At 40.8% G+C, this 13956-nt stretch overlaps 1 protein-coding gene across 1 annotated transcript in view; it reads left to right on the forward strand.

Annotated features, from left to right (window-relative positions):
* Me1 (malic enzyme 1) overlaps window positions 1–13956 on the forward strand; it is a 101097-nt gene that overhangs the window by 51523 nt on the left and 35618 nt on the right. The gene's annotated exons all lie outside the window — the stretch shown is intronic.

The raw sequence follows: 13956 nt of genomic DNA on the forward strand, positions 1-13956 counted from the left end.
CTGTTGGTGTCTTGAGTTGAATTCTAAATCTTGCCTTTGTTCCAAGCTTTACTTTCATCATCTAAACTAGTCCCTGCCTTGTGTCCTATATGAATCATTCCTCTGTTGTATTGTGTTAGACCACGTGGCTCCAACCAGTCTGCTGTAAACCCAGCTAAGCCTCTGATCTTCACTGGCCAGTGACTACCCATGAACCTGCTCCATGAGCTGAAGACGTAGAGTGGACATGTGGGTGCTGGTTTTTAGGAATGGCTTGTTTAATCATGGAATTATTAGTTAGTTCTGATTAAACAGGCTGAAGCTAGGACAGATATGAAATTGATGCTCAGGTTCAGGGTTCAGGGGACAGGAGATTTCATATAGTATACAAAATACTTGTAATTCAGGGTCAGTATTAGATATTGTACCTTATTGTAGCCAAATATGAAAATAAAGGCAAATGGTGTTGCAAAAAGAGTTAATATATATTACGTGTCTGGGCTTATTTTAACTATTTGGTTCACAAGCTATTTTTAAAAGTATATCTTAAATAATGAGTATGGCATACTTGCTTGTGAATGAGTGTCTTGTACATGCATCTCATTCGATGTCTGAGCTTTAGCCTCACAGAAGGAAGAAGCTGGCCTCTGGAAAGGTGGACGTGAAGTTGAAGGGTTAATTTCTTTATAGCGCATTTAACTTTACCACCACCACTAGTGAATCAAGCAAGACAGGGATCTAAAAGTTTCCACTGGGGCTACAGATGGCTCATTTGGACTCTGAGGGAGGGAGGAGCTCACTGCATCGCCACTGTAGTCATTCCTAAAAGGAGCAAGCACTGCTTTCATCCTGTGTAGAACAATTGGGTATTTGAAAGCATAAAGCATGTCTCCCCAGCTTCGATGATAGCTTTGTTTCATTTTCTATTGCAGATAGTTTCTTAAGAGTCTGCCACGTGTAAAGCTAAGGCCCGATAGATTGTGTTTACATAGACTTTTAAATATGTTAGTTATGAAGTATTTTTCAAACACTTGAAATTAGTGCCATTTGAAAGTTAATAACAGTAAAATAAAAGTTAACAGTAGCATTATATTTCAGAAAAAAAATACTATTGTCTGTTAGTGTCCCATGGCAAGGCTAATACCGTTCTGTGTCATCTGTTATTTGGAAGTCACTTTTATGACTTTATTTATTTATTTATTTGTAGCTCTTTCAAGGTCTGTCACGTTTATGATCTTTTAGTATGTCTAGCAAGTTGGTGTAATGCTGTCCATATTTTTATTCAAGTTTAACTTTCCCCATTCCCAGATTTTCTTTGCATTGCTTGATATGTAGAGAGCATGAAATGTTTTATGTCTGGTATTTTGACATGTGACCTGGATCATCCTGAGTGTTCTTTCATTGCCAAGTTTCTTCTTAACCTGGGCCTTGAAAGAATAAATCTTACCTTCTTCGGGGGCCACAGACTCTACAAAATGTTAGTTATCAGCTTATGGGAAAACCACGTGACCAGCCCAGTTTCTGAGAGAGAAGAGCCGGCACTCCCCTCAGTACACGTGCTGATGACGGAAGAGCTGCTGCTCTGTGGGAAACCTAGCATACCCTCCATAGCCAGGCTTTTGCTGCATCTCCCTCTCATTCTAGTAAACCTTGAGGGAGGAACCATCTCTAGGACAAAAGAGCCTAACTCACTCATGAAGTTCTCTGTCATTGTCATCAGACTTCATTCTTTAAAAAAAAAAAAAACAAAGATAACGGAGAATAATAAATGTCCATTTCTGAATTTTGGAGCCATGTGGCATTACTGTGTAATAGGTCTAGTGTTGAAAGAACAGCTGTAGCTGAAGAGAACTCCGAGGTGAGACTGTTTCCAGGTCAGGACTCATTCCTTCTCTCCATCTTGTTTTGTGTTGAGATTAAAAAGTCTTTTGTCAGATTTTTGTGTGGCATCTCTAGTTAGATGTCTTTGGTTTTACTCTTTTCCTCTTAGTTTAATCACAGCATCTGTTCTTTTGAAATTAACTAAAACTTTTGGCTTTTGTGGTACATGAAGGGTATTTGGTGACATTCTTGTTTTATCTAGTAGCAGGCAATTATAACTGATGCTTCCTGGGTCCATTACCTTCATTATAAACTGCTGAACAATTTGGAGCTTTGGCTCTCTTTTAAGGGTTTCATGAGTATGGTCTTCTCAGAATCCTACTTAATGTACTGTAGCACACAGTTCTGGGTGCTACTTTCCTGGGTGTCTCTAATCACTGAATGATAGAGGAGTCAATCACTTTGACCAGGGGACAAAAGTAGAATAGAGTTGCCTTTCATAAACATCAAGTTTCTGCTTATTTCAGGCAGATCTTAGAGAAAAGAGGGATCTTGAAATATAGTATAGATTATTTATTTAATTTAATCAGAAAGATGGGCTGCTGTGTTCTTGAGGATTAGTTAGCTGACAACTATGAGAAAGAATGAAGGGTGGTGAACAGAACACATAGTAAGGAAAAGCAGATGAGCTCAGATGAGGAAATGTGTTCTAAAATAGGCAGTTTTCGTGCTTCTAAGTTGACATGTGGTGGCAGCTGGCTTTGGACTTGGAAGACAGGATGGGGTTTGGGTTTTTATCTTCTCACCACTTCTTGCACACTATGAAATTGTTGTGTGTGCTAAGCTACATGAGGCATTTTTCTAAGGCCTACAGAGAATGTTTCTCAGATGCTACAGTTAAGATTCTTCAGCGTATATATAGACATTTATGTATGGAATATTACAAGCAAAATCCCATAAAAACACAAATTATAGAGACACAAGATTTTAGAATACATGCTGATTAGCAACTGAAAAGTAGTCACACTGGAAGAGCTTATTACCACTGAGTATTTTTTAATAATCATACTGCCTTTTCCCAGGTTCTAAGATAACAATATATTGGGATGCGTGCCCTTTAGACAGAAACATGTCACTCGATCACAATTTCATACATCACCACATGTAATCACAAGTCTAGTGATAAATAACAAGATCACACTGGTCAAAGTGTAATGAACATTTATGTGTCAGAGGTGTTTGGCTCGTTCAAGGCTGTGACATGGTACTAAAAGTAGTTTCTCTTTAGAGATGGAACTGAAGGAAACTGAATAACCTCCCTGTGCTATGAAGCCATGAGAAGCAGAGCAGGGGTACCAACTAAAGCAGTTCAAATAGAGGTTTAAACTGTACAAAGTCACTCATGATCTCAGTATATGTTTTCATCAAACCTGCTGAGAGTTGTCCCTTAGGAGATACATTGGTAGAGGCAGAGACAGACAGACAGACAGACAGACACACACACACACACACACAGAAATTGAGAGATTGAGATTGGTGCTAAAGGCTGGCAAACAAGCATGAGTTGGCTAGGGAAGGCCTTCAGCAGTGTTAAACATTTGGAGGAGAGAACTGGACAGGGAGGACTCAGACCATGATGTCTATGTGGCATGATTTCAGACAGCACCGCAGGTTCTTTATCAAAAGGAGGATTTTAAGATGCGTTCCCACCCTGGGGAGGAATGATTGGCTCCATTTTCAACTGCCTGGAGGCTTCTCAGGAAAATGGCTGAGGCTAGAATGCTGCTCCAGCCATGCATGTCATGATGTATGATCTCACATGCATCATGGCATGAAAAATGGAGGCAGGAGGATCAGTCTAAGTCATTCTATCTATGTAATGAGTTTGAGATCAGTCTAAGACACATGGCACCCTGTCTCAACACAAAACAAACACAAGAAAATGCTTTATAGTTAGAGACAAGCTTCTGACACACTCCATAGAAAGAAAGTTCTTTGATGAAGGGCATTCCAGGGGCACACTTACAGGGTTACCAGCATCCTAATGTCACTTCACAGATATCAGGTGCCATTTTACACCCACCAGACTTCCAGGAAGGCTGTGAAGGCAGACAACACAGATGCTGAGGATGTCAAATCCAGTTTGTACAGAATGCTTTCAGAAGGACATATCCATGAATCATTGTAGGCGTATAGTGAAGTTGCCAGCACAGCACCCAGGGAAACTCCTCCATAAGAAGACATGAGCAGACATTTTGCAGCAGCATTGTTTATAGAATGAAAAGCTGGGTGGAGTCTACATTGACATGAACAGGCGACTGGAGTGCATAAGTTGTTCCACATTTGCAGCATGTAATATAGCACAAAGCTAATGTTTCTTGTAAGCCCTTGAGTACATCTAAGACTCGGGGTTAAGGAAAACAGTAGAAAAGGGCATACATCTCAACTGCTCACCCTAAACTCTTAATAATAGCACCATAAGAATTAGATGTTAGTCAGGTGGTGGTGGTGGCGGCACACATAGACACAGGCATATCTCTTGAGTTCAAGGCTAGCCTGGTCTATAAAGGTGAGTTCTAGGACAGTCAGCACTACACAGAGAAATATTGTCACACACAAAAAAATTAGACTCTCACCGAAGGGAGGGGTCAGCCTTACCAGGCCACAGAGGAAGACAATGCAGACAGTCCTGAGGAGACCTGATAGACTCGGGTTAGATGGAAGGGGAGGAGGACCTCCCCTATCAGTGGACTAGGGGAGGGATATGGGAGGAGATGAGAGAGCTAGGGAGGGTAGGATTGTGAGGGAATGAGGGAAGAGGCCACAACTGGGATACAGAGTGAATAAACTGTAATAAAAAATTAAAAAAAAAAAAGAATTAGACTTCATGCGACATCTGTTGTCTCTGTATAACTTACCCATATATAGAGAGCTTAAAAGCAATGCTATACTGTTTGGGGATATAGAATGACCTTCCTAAAGGAAGGGATGGGGAGGTTATTCCATTCTTTAAAAATTTAGGTTTATTTAGTTACATTGTATATGGCTGTTTTGATTGCATGTATGTATATGTGCTCCACATGTATGTCTAGTACCTGTAGAGGTCAGGAGAAATCATTGACTCCTCCTTGACTGGAGTTACAGATGGTTGTGAGTCATCATGTGGGCTCAGGGAATTGAATCCTATACAAGAGCAATGCATGCTGTTAACCATTGAGCCACCTCCCCAGCTTTTCCTATTCTTTTTTATTCATCTAGAATTAACAAAAGAATTCTCTTAAGAAGAGCAAAAGGACAGATTTTGACCCAAAAGACTCAGTCTGTAAGCGATAGAGGCAGAGTTCAAATATAAGTAAATACTGAGTGTCTCCAGTTTGAAAAAAAAATCTGAGATCTGGGACATTCTAATCATGAAATTTGTCATCATGTCACCATGAGTAGAAAAACTCGGTACCTAACCTTATAACGGGTCACATTTAAAACTAACAGTATTATATGAAAGTTTCCTTCGAGGGCTTCCCCCCAGGAACACACCTCTGCTTTAGCCCCAACTCATAGATTCTACTCAGTTTACCAGTGCTAACAGCTGGGGACTAGGCCTTCAATACACGAGCCCCTGAGTGATAAATACAAGCAATAGCTCTGGCCTTGCTTGTTCTCTCATTTTCATCTCTAGATCAATGATAGCATATTATGTCAGCTGACTCCTCATGGCTAGATCATGAGCTTTATCTCCATCTGGCTGCTCTAGTGCTGAAACAACTCTGAGCTCATACATCCTAACTTCTCATAAGTTTATTTTGCTTCTATATCTCTAAGATGGCTTAAAAACAGCATATTCAAAGCTGAGCTCATGAACTTTCCTACCATACCTGCTTTCCTGCCTAAGGCTTTGCCTTGCATGTGCGTGTGCGTGTGCGTGTGCGTGTGTGTGTGTGTGTGTGTGTGTGTGTGTGTGTTCTTGAGTGCTCGAGGGCAGCCTCTAGTGTCGTTTCTCATGAGCCATGCACCTTGTTTTTGAGGCACGGTCTCTTGGTGATTAGAATTCTAGCTGGCTGACCTGTAAACCTCATGTATACACCTGTGTCTGTCTCCCCAGTGCTGGGATTACTAACACAAGCCTTCAACCCTGGATTTTTAAAGGTTGGTTCTAAGGATCAATCCTAGGTTGTCATGCTTGCATAGTAAGCTCTTTACCGACTGAGCTCTCTTCCCAGTGGGATCCCTATCTCTTTATACACCTGCTCCCATCTTTTTACATACCTACTTCGTGTCTCTTTATAGAACTACTTTCTGTCTTTTTACATACCTGCTCCCTATCTTTTGTGTTTACCTATCACACTGCAGGGCCAGAAATTTGGAATTTGTTTTTTATTTCTTCTACCTTAATGTCTGCGTCTCTTTACCTAATATTGTCCATTCTGTCTTCTGAATATTTCTGATCCATCTATTTCTGTTGTCTGTGTTCTTGTTTCCAGATGGAGACTTGCAATTCAGCAGCCACCTCCTCAGTAAACTCCATGTGCCTATCCTTGCCAATCTCCAATACACTATACCCTGACTGTGATTCCCTAGTGTAGGTGCTAATTGTTCATGTCATATTTCTGTTTTGCTCCTTCCTTAGAGAACCAAGTATGAACTTCCTTAACACAAATTTAAAGGTGCAACATATACACAGAGAAACCCTGTCTCAAAAAATAAAAACAAACAAACAAAAAAACAAAAAAGGCACGACATAATCCAATCCTATTTGCACCTCTATTTTTAATTCTTCCTTTGTTTCCTTCGAAATTCTGTTTTCAGTCATCATTAATTTTCTTCACTTTCTAGAATTGAACTATAAAAGTAACTTTGTTCTATCTGTGGTTGTCTCAGAGGCTTACCGTCTCTGTTTCCTAGGCCCTGTGCTGGAAGCTACAAGCCTCCGAATAATCTAATCTAGGCTTGGGATGTTTTCAACCTCTGAGATTTACTGCTGAATAAGCTTACCCTTTCTAGTTCATTCTTTCTAGTTTTTTCTGGCTGGTTCAGCTCAGCTGTTCTGTCTCAGACTCTTCTCCTACCTGACTGATTCGATCTGGTATCTCTCTACTTCTGACTCCATTGCTCTGCTTGACCTCAAACTAACTGTAGCAATCTGTTCTAATCTTCTGGCTCCTTCTCATTGTCTGTCTTGTTCTGTCTTCAACAGTACTAGCTTGTTCTCTCTTCAATCTCTCTATTAAACTCGCCTGGTAAAACTGCCTCAGAAGTCTACAAACGGAATGCCACAAACTCAACTCCACTACACTGCCTCTCAGCTGAACTGCTTGAACTGAACTAGAGATCTTCCTACCTCTGTCTCCTAAGTGCTGGGATTAAAGGCATGTACCACCACACCTGTACCTAAGCTTTTCTTTACCTGGGACTTGCTCTATACCAGGATGGCATTGCTTTCAGAGATCTGTTTACCTCAGTCTCCTGGGATTAAAGGCATGTCTGTATCTAGCCAGATCATACAAACCTAGAAGATCTTTGGATATCTCTTTTGCCAGAACAGCCATATTCTGAATTAAAATTCCTCTACATTGAACATGGTTCTTCTGCCTCCAGAATTATTCTCCTTTCTTTTACCAGAACTGCCCTTCTCTCTCAGGCTTCAGCAGCCTTTTGAGGGTCTTGTCAATGCACTTGCTCTGCTCTGTACCGGTGCCCTGCATTTCCCCAGAAACAGCACTCAATACACTTCACATGGAAATTCTTTATAACCGTGTGCTCTAAGAGGGAGAAGTGAACATGTAGGAGCTGTTTAGAGGGCATTTAACAAGTAAATAAGGAAAGAAAGAAAGGCAAGGTTTCTTTTGAGGACTAACAGGAAATAGAGAAGGTCTTATTATAAAAAGGGCCTACTTTTAAGTAATGTGGTTCAGATTTAATGTAACATGTTTTCAGTGAGGAAGGAAAGCATTTCATTGCATTCCACTACTGAATCCTTAAGAGAAGATACATTGGATGAGTTGAAAGTGGGTGCAAGAAATACAGAATGGATAATTTCAATGTAATTTTTATAATGTCCATGATCACATAGAAAAATCGAGAAAAAAACAGCATAATACAGTTGAAAGAATGATAAGAAAGTAGCATGAATATGTATTGTGAGACAGTACAGATAGCCGGAACTAGCATTTCATAGTGAATTTGCTAAGAAGCGAACAGCATTCTGTTCTTACAAGCTTGGGTGCACTGGATGTGAGGGTGCATGGCCAGAGAGAACGTGAGTCAGTTGAAGATCACACTTGCTGCCATTCAAGACTACTCATAATCTGAAGCTTAACTTTATTACATTTTGCTTATTTTCTGTACTGGGGAGGGGTGCGCATGTGCGCATGTGTGCAGGTCAGAGGACAGCGTGCAAGTATCATTCATTTTCTACCAGGTGCTGGGGATTGAACTCTGATCATCAGGCTTGCTTGGCAGATGCCTTTATTTGCTGAGCCATGCCCCTAAACTGTTAGAATCTGAAGTCTGATGAACACTGTTCAGTTCATCTTCTGAACTTCTTCAAAGTGATGTTATTAGCATCTCTCAGTATGGACTCTGGGACCCTCCCCCCCCCCCCAGTTTATTCCTCCTTCACATCTAACTTGAGTCTCCCCAGGGTCCAACTGAAGTCTCCATTACTTATGCTACCTTCCTTAAAGCCTTTACTGGGCTCTCTGTGTGCCACTGGCTTTGATTTGATTTGGATTTTTATGGCGCTGTGGATTAAAGCCAGGACCCTATCTACACTTGGCAACTTCTCAGTCCCACTGATTGCTTTTAATCTAAACCTGTCAAGATTTTTTACTTACATCCTTTGTCTTCCTGATAAGTCTGTTTTCCAGTCAGCATTTTAAGGGCAAAATTTGTGTTTTTATTTGCTGCTAAATTTATTAAGTATCTTCAAACCTCAACATGTTATCAGAGTGAATCATCTGGAATAAGTGCCCCCTGAGGAATTCATCCAATATGAAGCACTGTGTGGTACCATGCACATAACACATCCTAAAACATAATTTTACCCCACCTCTCAGGAAAAGCATGCATGATCAAGTTGGTTATGTGAACCCTCACTATTTTAAAATCGGAGACAGACTACTGTTTCCACCATTTGTCCATGTGTGCCTAGTCGTGAGGTGCTTGGTGTGTTGAGTGCATACAAGTGCCATCTTGCTGGTTTGATATGAAAGTTTTGCATGTAGCTCAGTGTCACAGTGCTTGCTTAGCACATGGTTTTCCATGGCCTCTAGTCAGCCCATACCTTTCCACTCTGAGTGATATGAGCTCACTAAATGCTCAGTCCTTAGTCATGAGAAACTGCAGTTTCTTCATCTGCAGAATGCACACCAACAGTGCCTTCCTTGCTGAATTGCTGAGAGAATTGAATTAGATAATCCCTCTGAAATGTGGATCATACTGTCTGGTGCTTAGTCAGTTCTGGCCGCAGGGATTAGTCACTGAAGTAAGGCAGTTTCCAGACTTAACACAGCCACAGAAAACACAAGCTCCAGGATTTTTACATGTCAATTTTAGAGTATTTTTGTTAGCTTTTAAAACTATTTATACCAGCTAATTTATACCAGATTTTTATTATAAAATGGTAGGTTCTTTACGCAGTTATGTGGAGGTAAACTGGCTAACTCTTGAGAGTTCTATCAATTTTGATTTCATAAAATCTAGCTGATTTAAGCTTGAACAAAATATCCCTTCCATGGCTTTCTTTTTATTACATGGTACAAGATGCAAATATTACAGGATGAATTCAGAAAGCCTCTTTACATCTCAGACTTAACTACCAGGTAGGAAAAGTCACAAAATTAAGATGGGTGTGTGACATCTTCTAGAGGATGATTCTACACAGGCATGTGAAAATGATAAGGTGCCCCACATTTCGATTTACTACCTAGGACTCTTCCCAGATGGCACTGCGGAAACATTGTAGATTTATAGCTTCACTACACTGTGTCCCAAACAGTGAAGGCAAACCACACTGGAGGGACTCCATTTCAACCACAGAGAAAATGTAACGAGCTTCAAACCACCAGACCAAGTAAGCAGTAGATCTGGGAATAGAATTGAGAAGGCTCTGATGCCGCCTCACAGACCACAAGCTGTTTCTTCTGAACATAATGACAGAGCATCTGCTGCTGTTCATTCCCCAGAATATGACACGCCAGGAGCAAGCCATACGAGGGCATTGTCCAACAACACAGGGGTTTTGGTTTCTGAAGGCTCCTTAGAAACCAGAGAATTGGAAAGTAGCCATCACAGACGTTGGATGGTTGTTGACTGATATTTGTGTTTGGGCTACTTAGTTGCCACCACAAAGTTTACTTCTCTGCTGACATTTTCAAAAGTGGCAATTTATAAAATTATGGAAATGCTTCTTTTCAGTTCTTTTAACATTTTTATAATTTTAAGGAATGCTTTCTTGGAATAAGAAAAATGGCACCATGTGTATGAGTACAGTTGTTTTGTTCATGGCTTATCTCCACTCTCCCAATTTCCTCTTAACCCTTTCCTCCTTTCTGCCCTCAGTAGATTCTACAGCATCAAAACAGTTGCTCTAAAAGTCTGTCTGCTTTGGCAGATTTAATTGGTCAGCTTCACTCTGTCGGGATGAAAGCACTTTTATCTGTCATTACTCTGTCATCTGACAGAATTTATATGTATTTCACCATTTTATGAAATGGTAAAAGAGCTTTTAATGCTTGGATTATTTTCTTTGTGAAAAATATCCTTTGAAGTTCCTTTAGTATCTTTATCTAAGCTGTCTTGTTTTAGCTTTATTCCTAAACAGTAATTTTTAAACTGTACTATATAGGATGGTGATGATTTTCTCTTAGTCTTTGAAGACATTATCTCACATATAATAGTTTGTTTTGTTACCATTAAATAGTTTTGAAAGTCTTGAATATAAAGTACTTACTGTCAGTCATTGCACTGAACACACATCATTTCAGACAACCCACATAACAAATCTATGACAGATGTGGACAGTATTCACATCTTTCTTGATAGGAAAACACAGGTACAGAAAAGCTGAAGATGTGAAGATGCCAAGATTTGAACATGGGAGCTCTGACTCCATAGCCTATGGCCCAGAACCACAATAGCAGTCAAAGTCAGAAAATAACAAAGGGGTAACCAGCCATATTCAGTATTAGAGTTACTTGAGAGCAATATTGGTGAGAGCAAGTAGGCATTTTTATTGATACACATATCAGAAGTCTAATCGTTACTACCCCAGTTGTCACTGTCATGCCTTGTCGTCATGTGTGCCCATGTTCACATCGGTAAGATGAGAATAATAACGTAGTCCATGGCATGTTTCTGGAAGTAATCGTGTGCCTTATATCTTCCAAAGTGGCAGAACACATTTGCTGTCATTGGCAGTAGTGCAGCAAAACAGAAACAGAAGCTGACTGTCCTCTGTGTCACATGGTGTATGAGGTAAAGGGAGAGGATGGAATATTAAATGAATGGTGCTAGTGTAGCCAGGCAAATAATGTAGAGAAAAGACATTTTCATCATGAAAAGTGTATGGACTAATAAAAGTAATAACACATTTTGAAGTTAGCCATTTTCTAAATCCATGATGCAAGTAGAAGAAAGTTGGTATTATAAATTAATGTGCATACAAGGGCTATCATAGGTTTGCTCTCCAAAGGTGAGTCCTTCCCTAAAAACAGCAGGTAATCGTCTTACATAAAACCCTGAAACTTCTGTCGTAATAATAGCGGAAACACTATTCTGGTTTCATTTTTGTTGCTGTGATAACAGAAAAAAAAAATCTTTACCAAAATCAGCTTGGGAGAGGAAAGGGTTTATTTGGCTCACATTTCCACGTCATGGTCCATTACTGAGAGGAGTCCAGGCAGGAGTTCAAGGCAGGCCTACTTGTTTTTCCACACAGCATTATCTCTGACCAAGGAACTCAATTCACAGCTAAAGAAATACAGAAGGAACCATTGAGAGTGCTGGTTGCTAGCTCACAGAGCAGCTTCTACTGAGCCAGCGTTCATCTACAGCTCTTACCAGCCACCTAGGCTGCTGCTGCCCACGGTGAGCTGGACTGTCCTACATCACTGAACAGTCAAGACAGCCCTCCTCAGAATCTCAATTGAGATTCTTCTTTCACATGGTCTTAGACCACGTCCAGTTGACAAAGTTATGTAGAACAAACACCATCTAAGGGGTTAATGGCACAGGATAGTAGATTAAGAGAGCCATTTGTGGTGTCTATAACAGAAGGTACTGCCCTTAAAATATAATGGCTTCTTATTAAAATAGTGAAAGGGCAACAATGAACCAAAGAAATACAGTTTTCTAGAAAGAAGTAAAAATGATCAAGATAAAGAAAATACAAAGAAATAGAAAACAATATTAAGTTTCATTAGTAATTGAAAATGAGGCAAAGAACCTCCATTGTCCTACCACAGTAGCCACTGAAGAGCAGTAGCCTGGTTTCTGTGCTGTCCCATGGCCAGGGTTTTAATAAGGCCACAGATGGCCAAGATCCTGGCCATGTGAGGTATAGCCATTGTGGTGGGCACCTCACCAAACACATCAAGTAGGTGGTCTGAGGTCTGAGAGGTGAGGCACACCAGGGAAGTTCTCAAGCTCTCCGAAGGTGGTCCTGAGTTAGTTCATCAGCACATGGGTGAGGATGTACCAGGAAGAATGGAGAGGAGGCCTGTGGGACCCTGGCTGCCTTGAGGAAAATCATCTCAGGAAGGACTCAGTCCCTCCCCTCCTCTATACATAAAAAAACTTTATAGAAGGAGGGAAGGAGGAAAGGTTGATTCAGTCCCAATTTCACCTATGAGTGTTACAGTGTTTTTAAGATGTAGATCATTAAATACATGATAAAAGCATATGAGTAAATATAAATGGATGAAAACAATGGAATGATGGAACTACAGAGATCTCAGTTGTGGTAGTAGGGAGAGGTGGAGCAGGAGAGAGCTCTGACAGACTTCATATACACTGGTATGTTGGGGAGTGGGGTTTGCAACTTTCCTCATTGTTGGAAGAAGTTAGAAAGAAGGACAAAGTTTAGTATTCTGTAGTGAGAACTTCGACACCATGAGGGTGAATGAAGTCATAGCTTTGGTTTTGTTACCATGTGAGGTGGTTTTAAAAATCACCGAGTCCCAAGAATTCTTGCAGATAGGAATGAGCCGCTGGAGAACGAGACGTTAAAGCTTTTATATAGAAACATAAGTCTGATGGAGTAAGGTCCAGAGAGGTGGACATAAAGAAGTAAAGCCCTTTCTCCCTGTCTTTGAGAGGTGTAGAGGATGGTAAGGAGTTGAGCACTTGTGGACAAGGTGAACAGCAGGTGTGTTGAAGCTGTCTTATCTGAATGTCTGTGTCCTTCCAAGAGCCATACTCTAGAACTAAACCCCAATGTGAAGCTCTGAAGAGAAAGGGCCTTTTTAGGACCAGCCATCATGACTGGATAGGTGCCCCTTGTGAAAGAGGCTGAAGGGAAGGGCTGTGCCTGCTATGTTTGCCATACAAGCCCACAGCAAAGAGATGCTGTCTGTCAGGAGATGGTCCTTCCCAGACAATGTCTGTGGACCCTGTGAGCTGTAGATTGCTCTCTTTTCTATGTGACCCAGGGCAAGTTTCCTTCAACAGCACAGTGTGACTAAGAATAAGACTTTGGGGTTTGCATTAATGTCCACACAAACAGGGAAACAAATACTCAGGACTTCTGGGATACTGGCCAGACCTTACAGCTGGATTTATCTGCTGTCTTGGTAGAGTACAGTGGTATTCAGAGTCAGAAAAAGCATCAGGACCTGGGAGTCAGAGAGCTCTCCCATAAGCTGTTAGATCACTGCCTTTGGCATGCGTAGAAGGAATGGATCAGCTGAGCTCAGAAGGGCCAGGATGAGGGCTAGGGCTCACGCTGCACTGCAGGCCCTTAGTGAGCATAACATTTCCTCAACAGGGTTCTCCTCCCCTACACATTTCATTTGTTTGGCTTCTGCTTTTCCTTGATGTGTAGACAGACCCTTCATCCCAGCTTTCAAAATAATAGACAATTAAAGCTTCATCAGTTTGTCAGTTGGCTTTTAAGTGTAGCTAGAAGCACTATTTTCTGGATAACTTTAATCCTTTGTTTAT

Source organism: Psammomys obesus, unplaced genomic scaffold (assembly GCF_907164565.1).
Source record: "Psammomys obesus unplaced genomic scaffold, mPsaObe1.curated_primary_1811, whole genome shotgun sequence".
Lineage (NCBI taxonomy): Eukaryota > Metazoa > Chordata > Mammalia > Rodentia > Muridae > Psammomys > Psammomys obesus.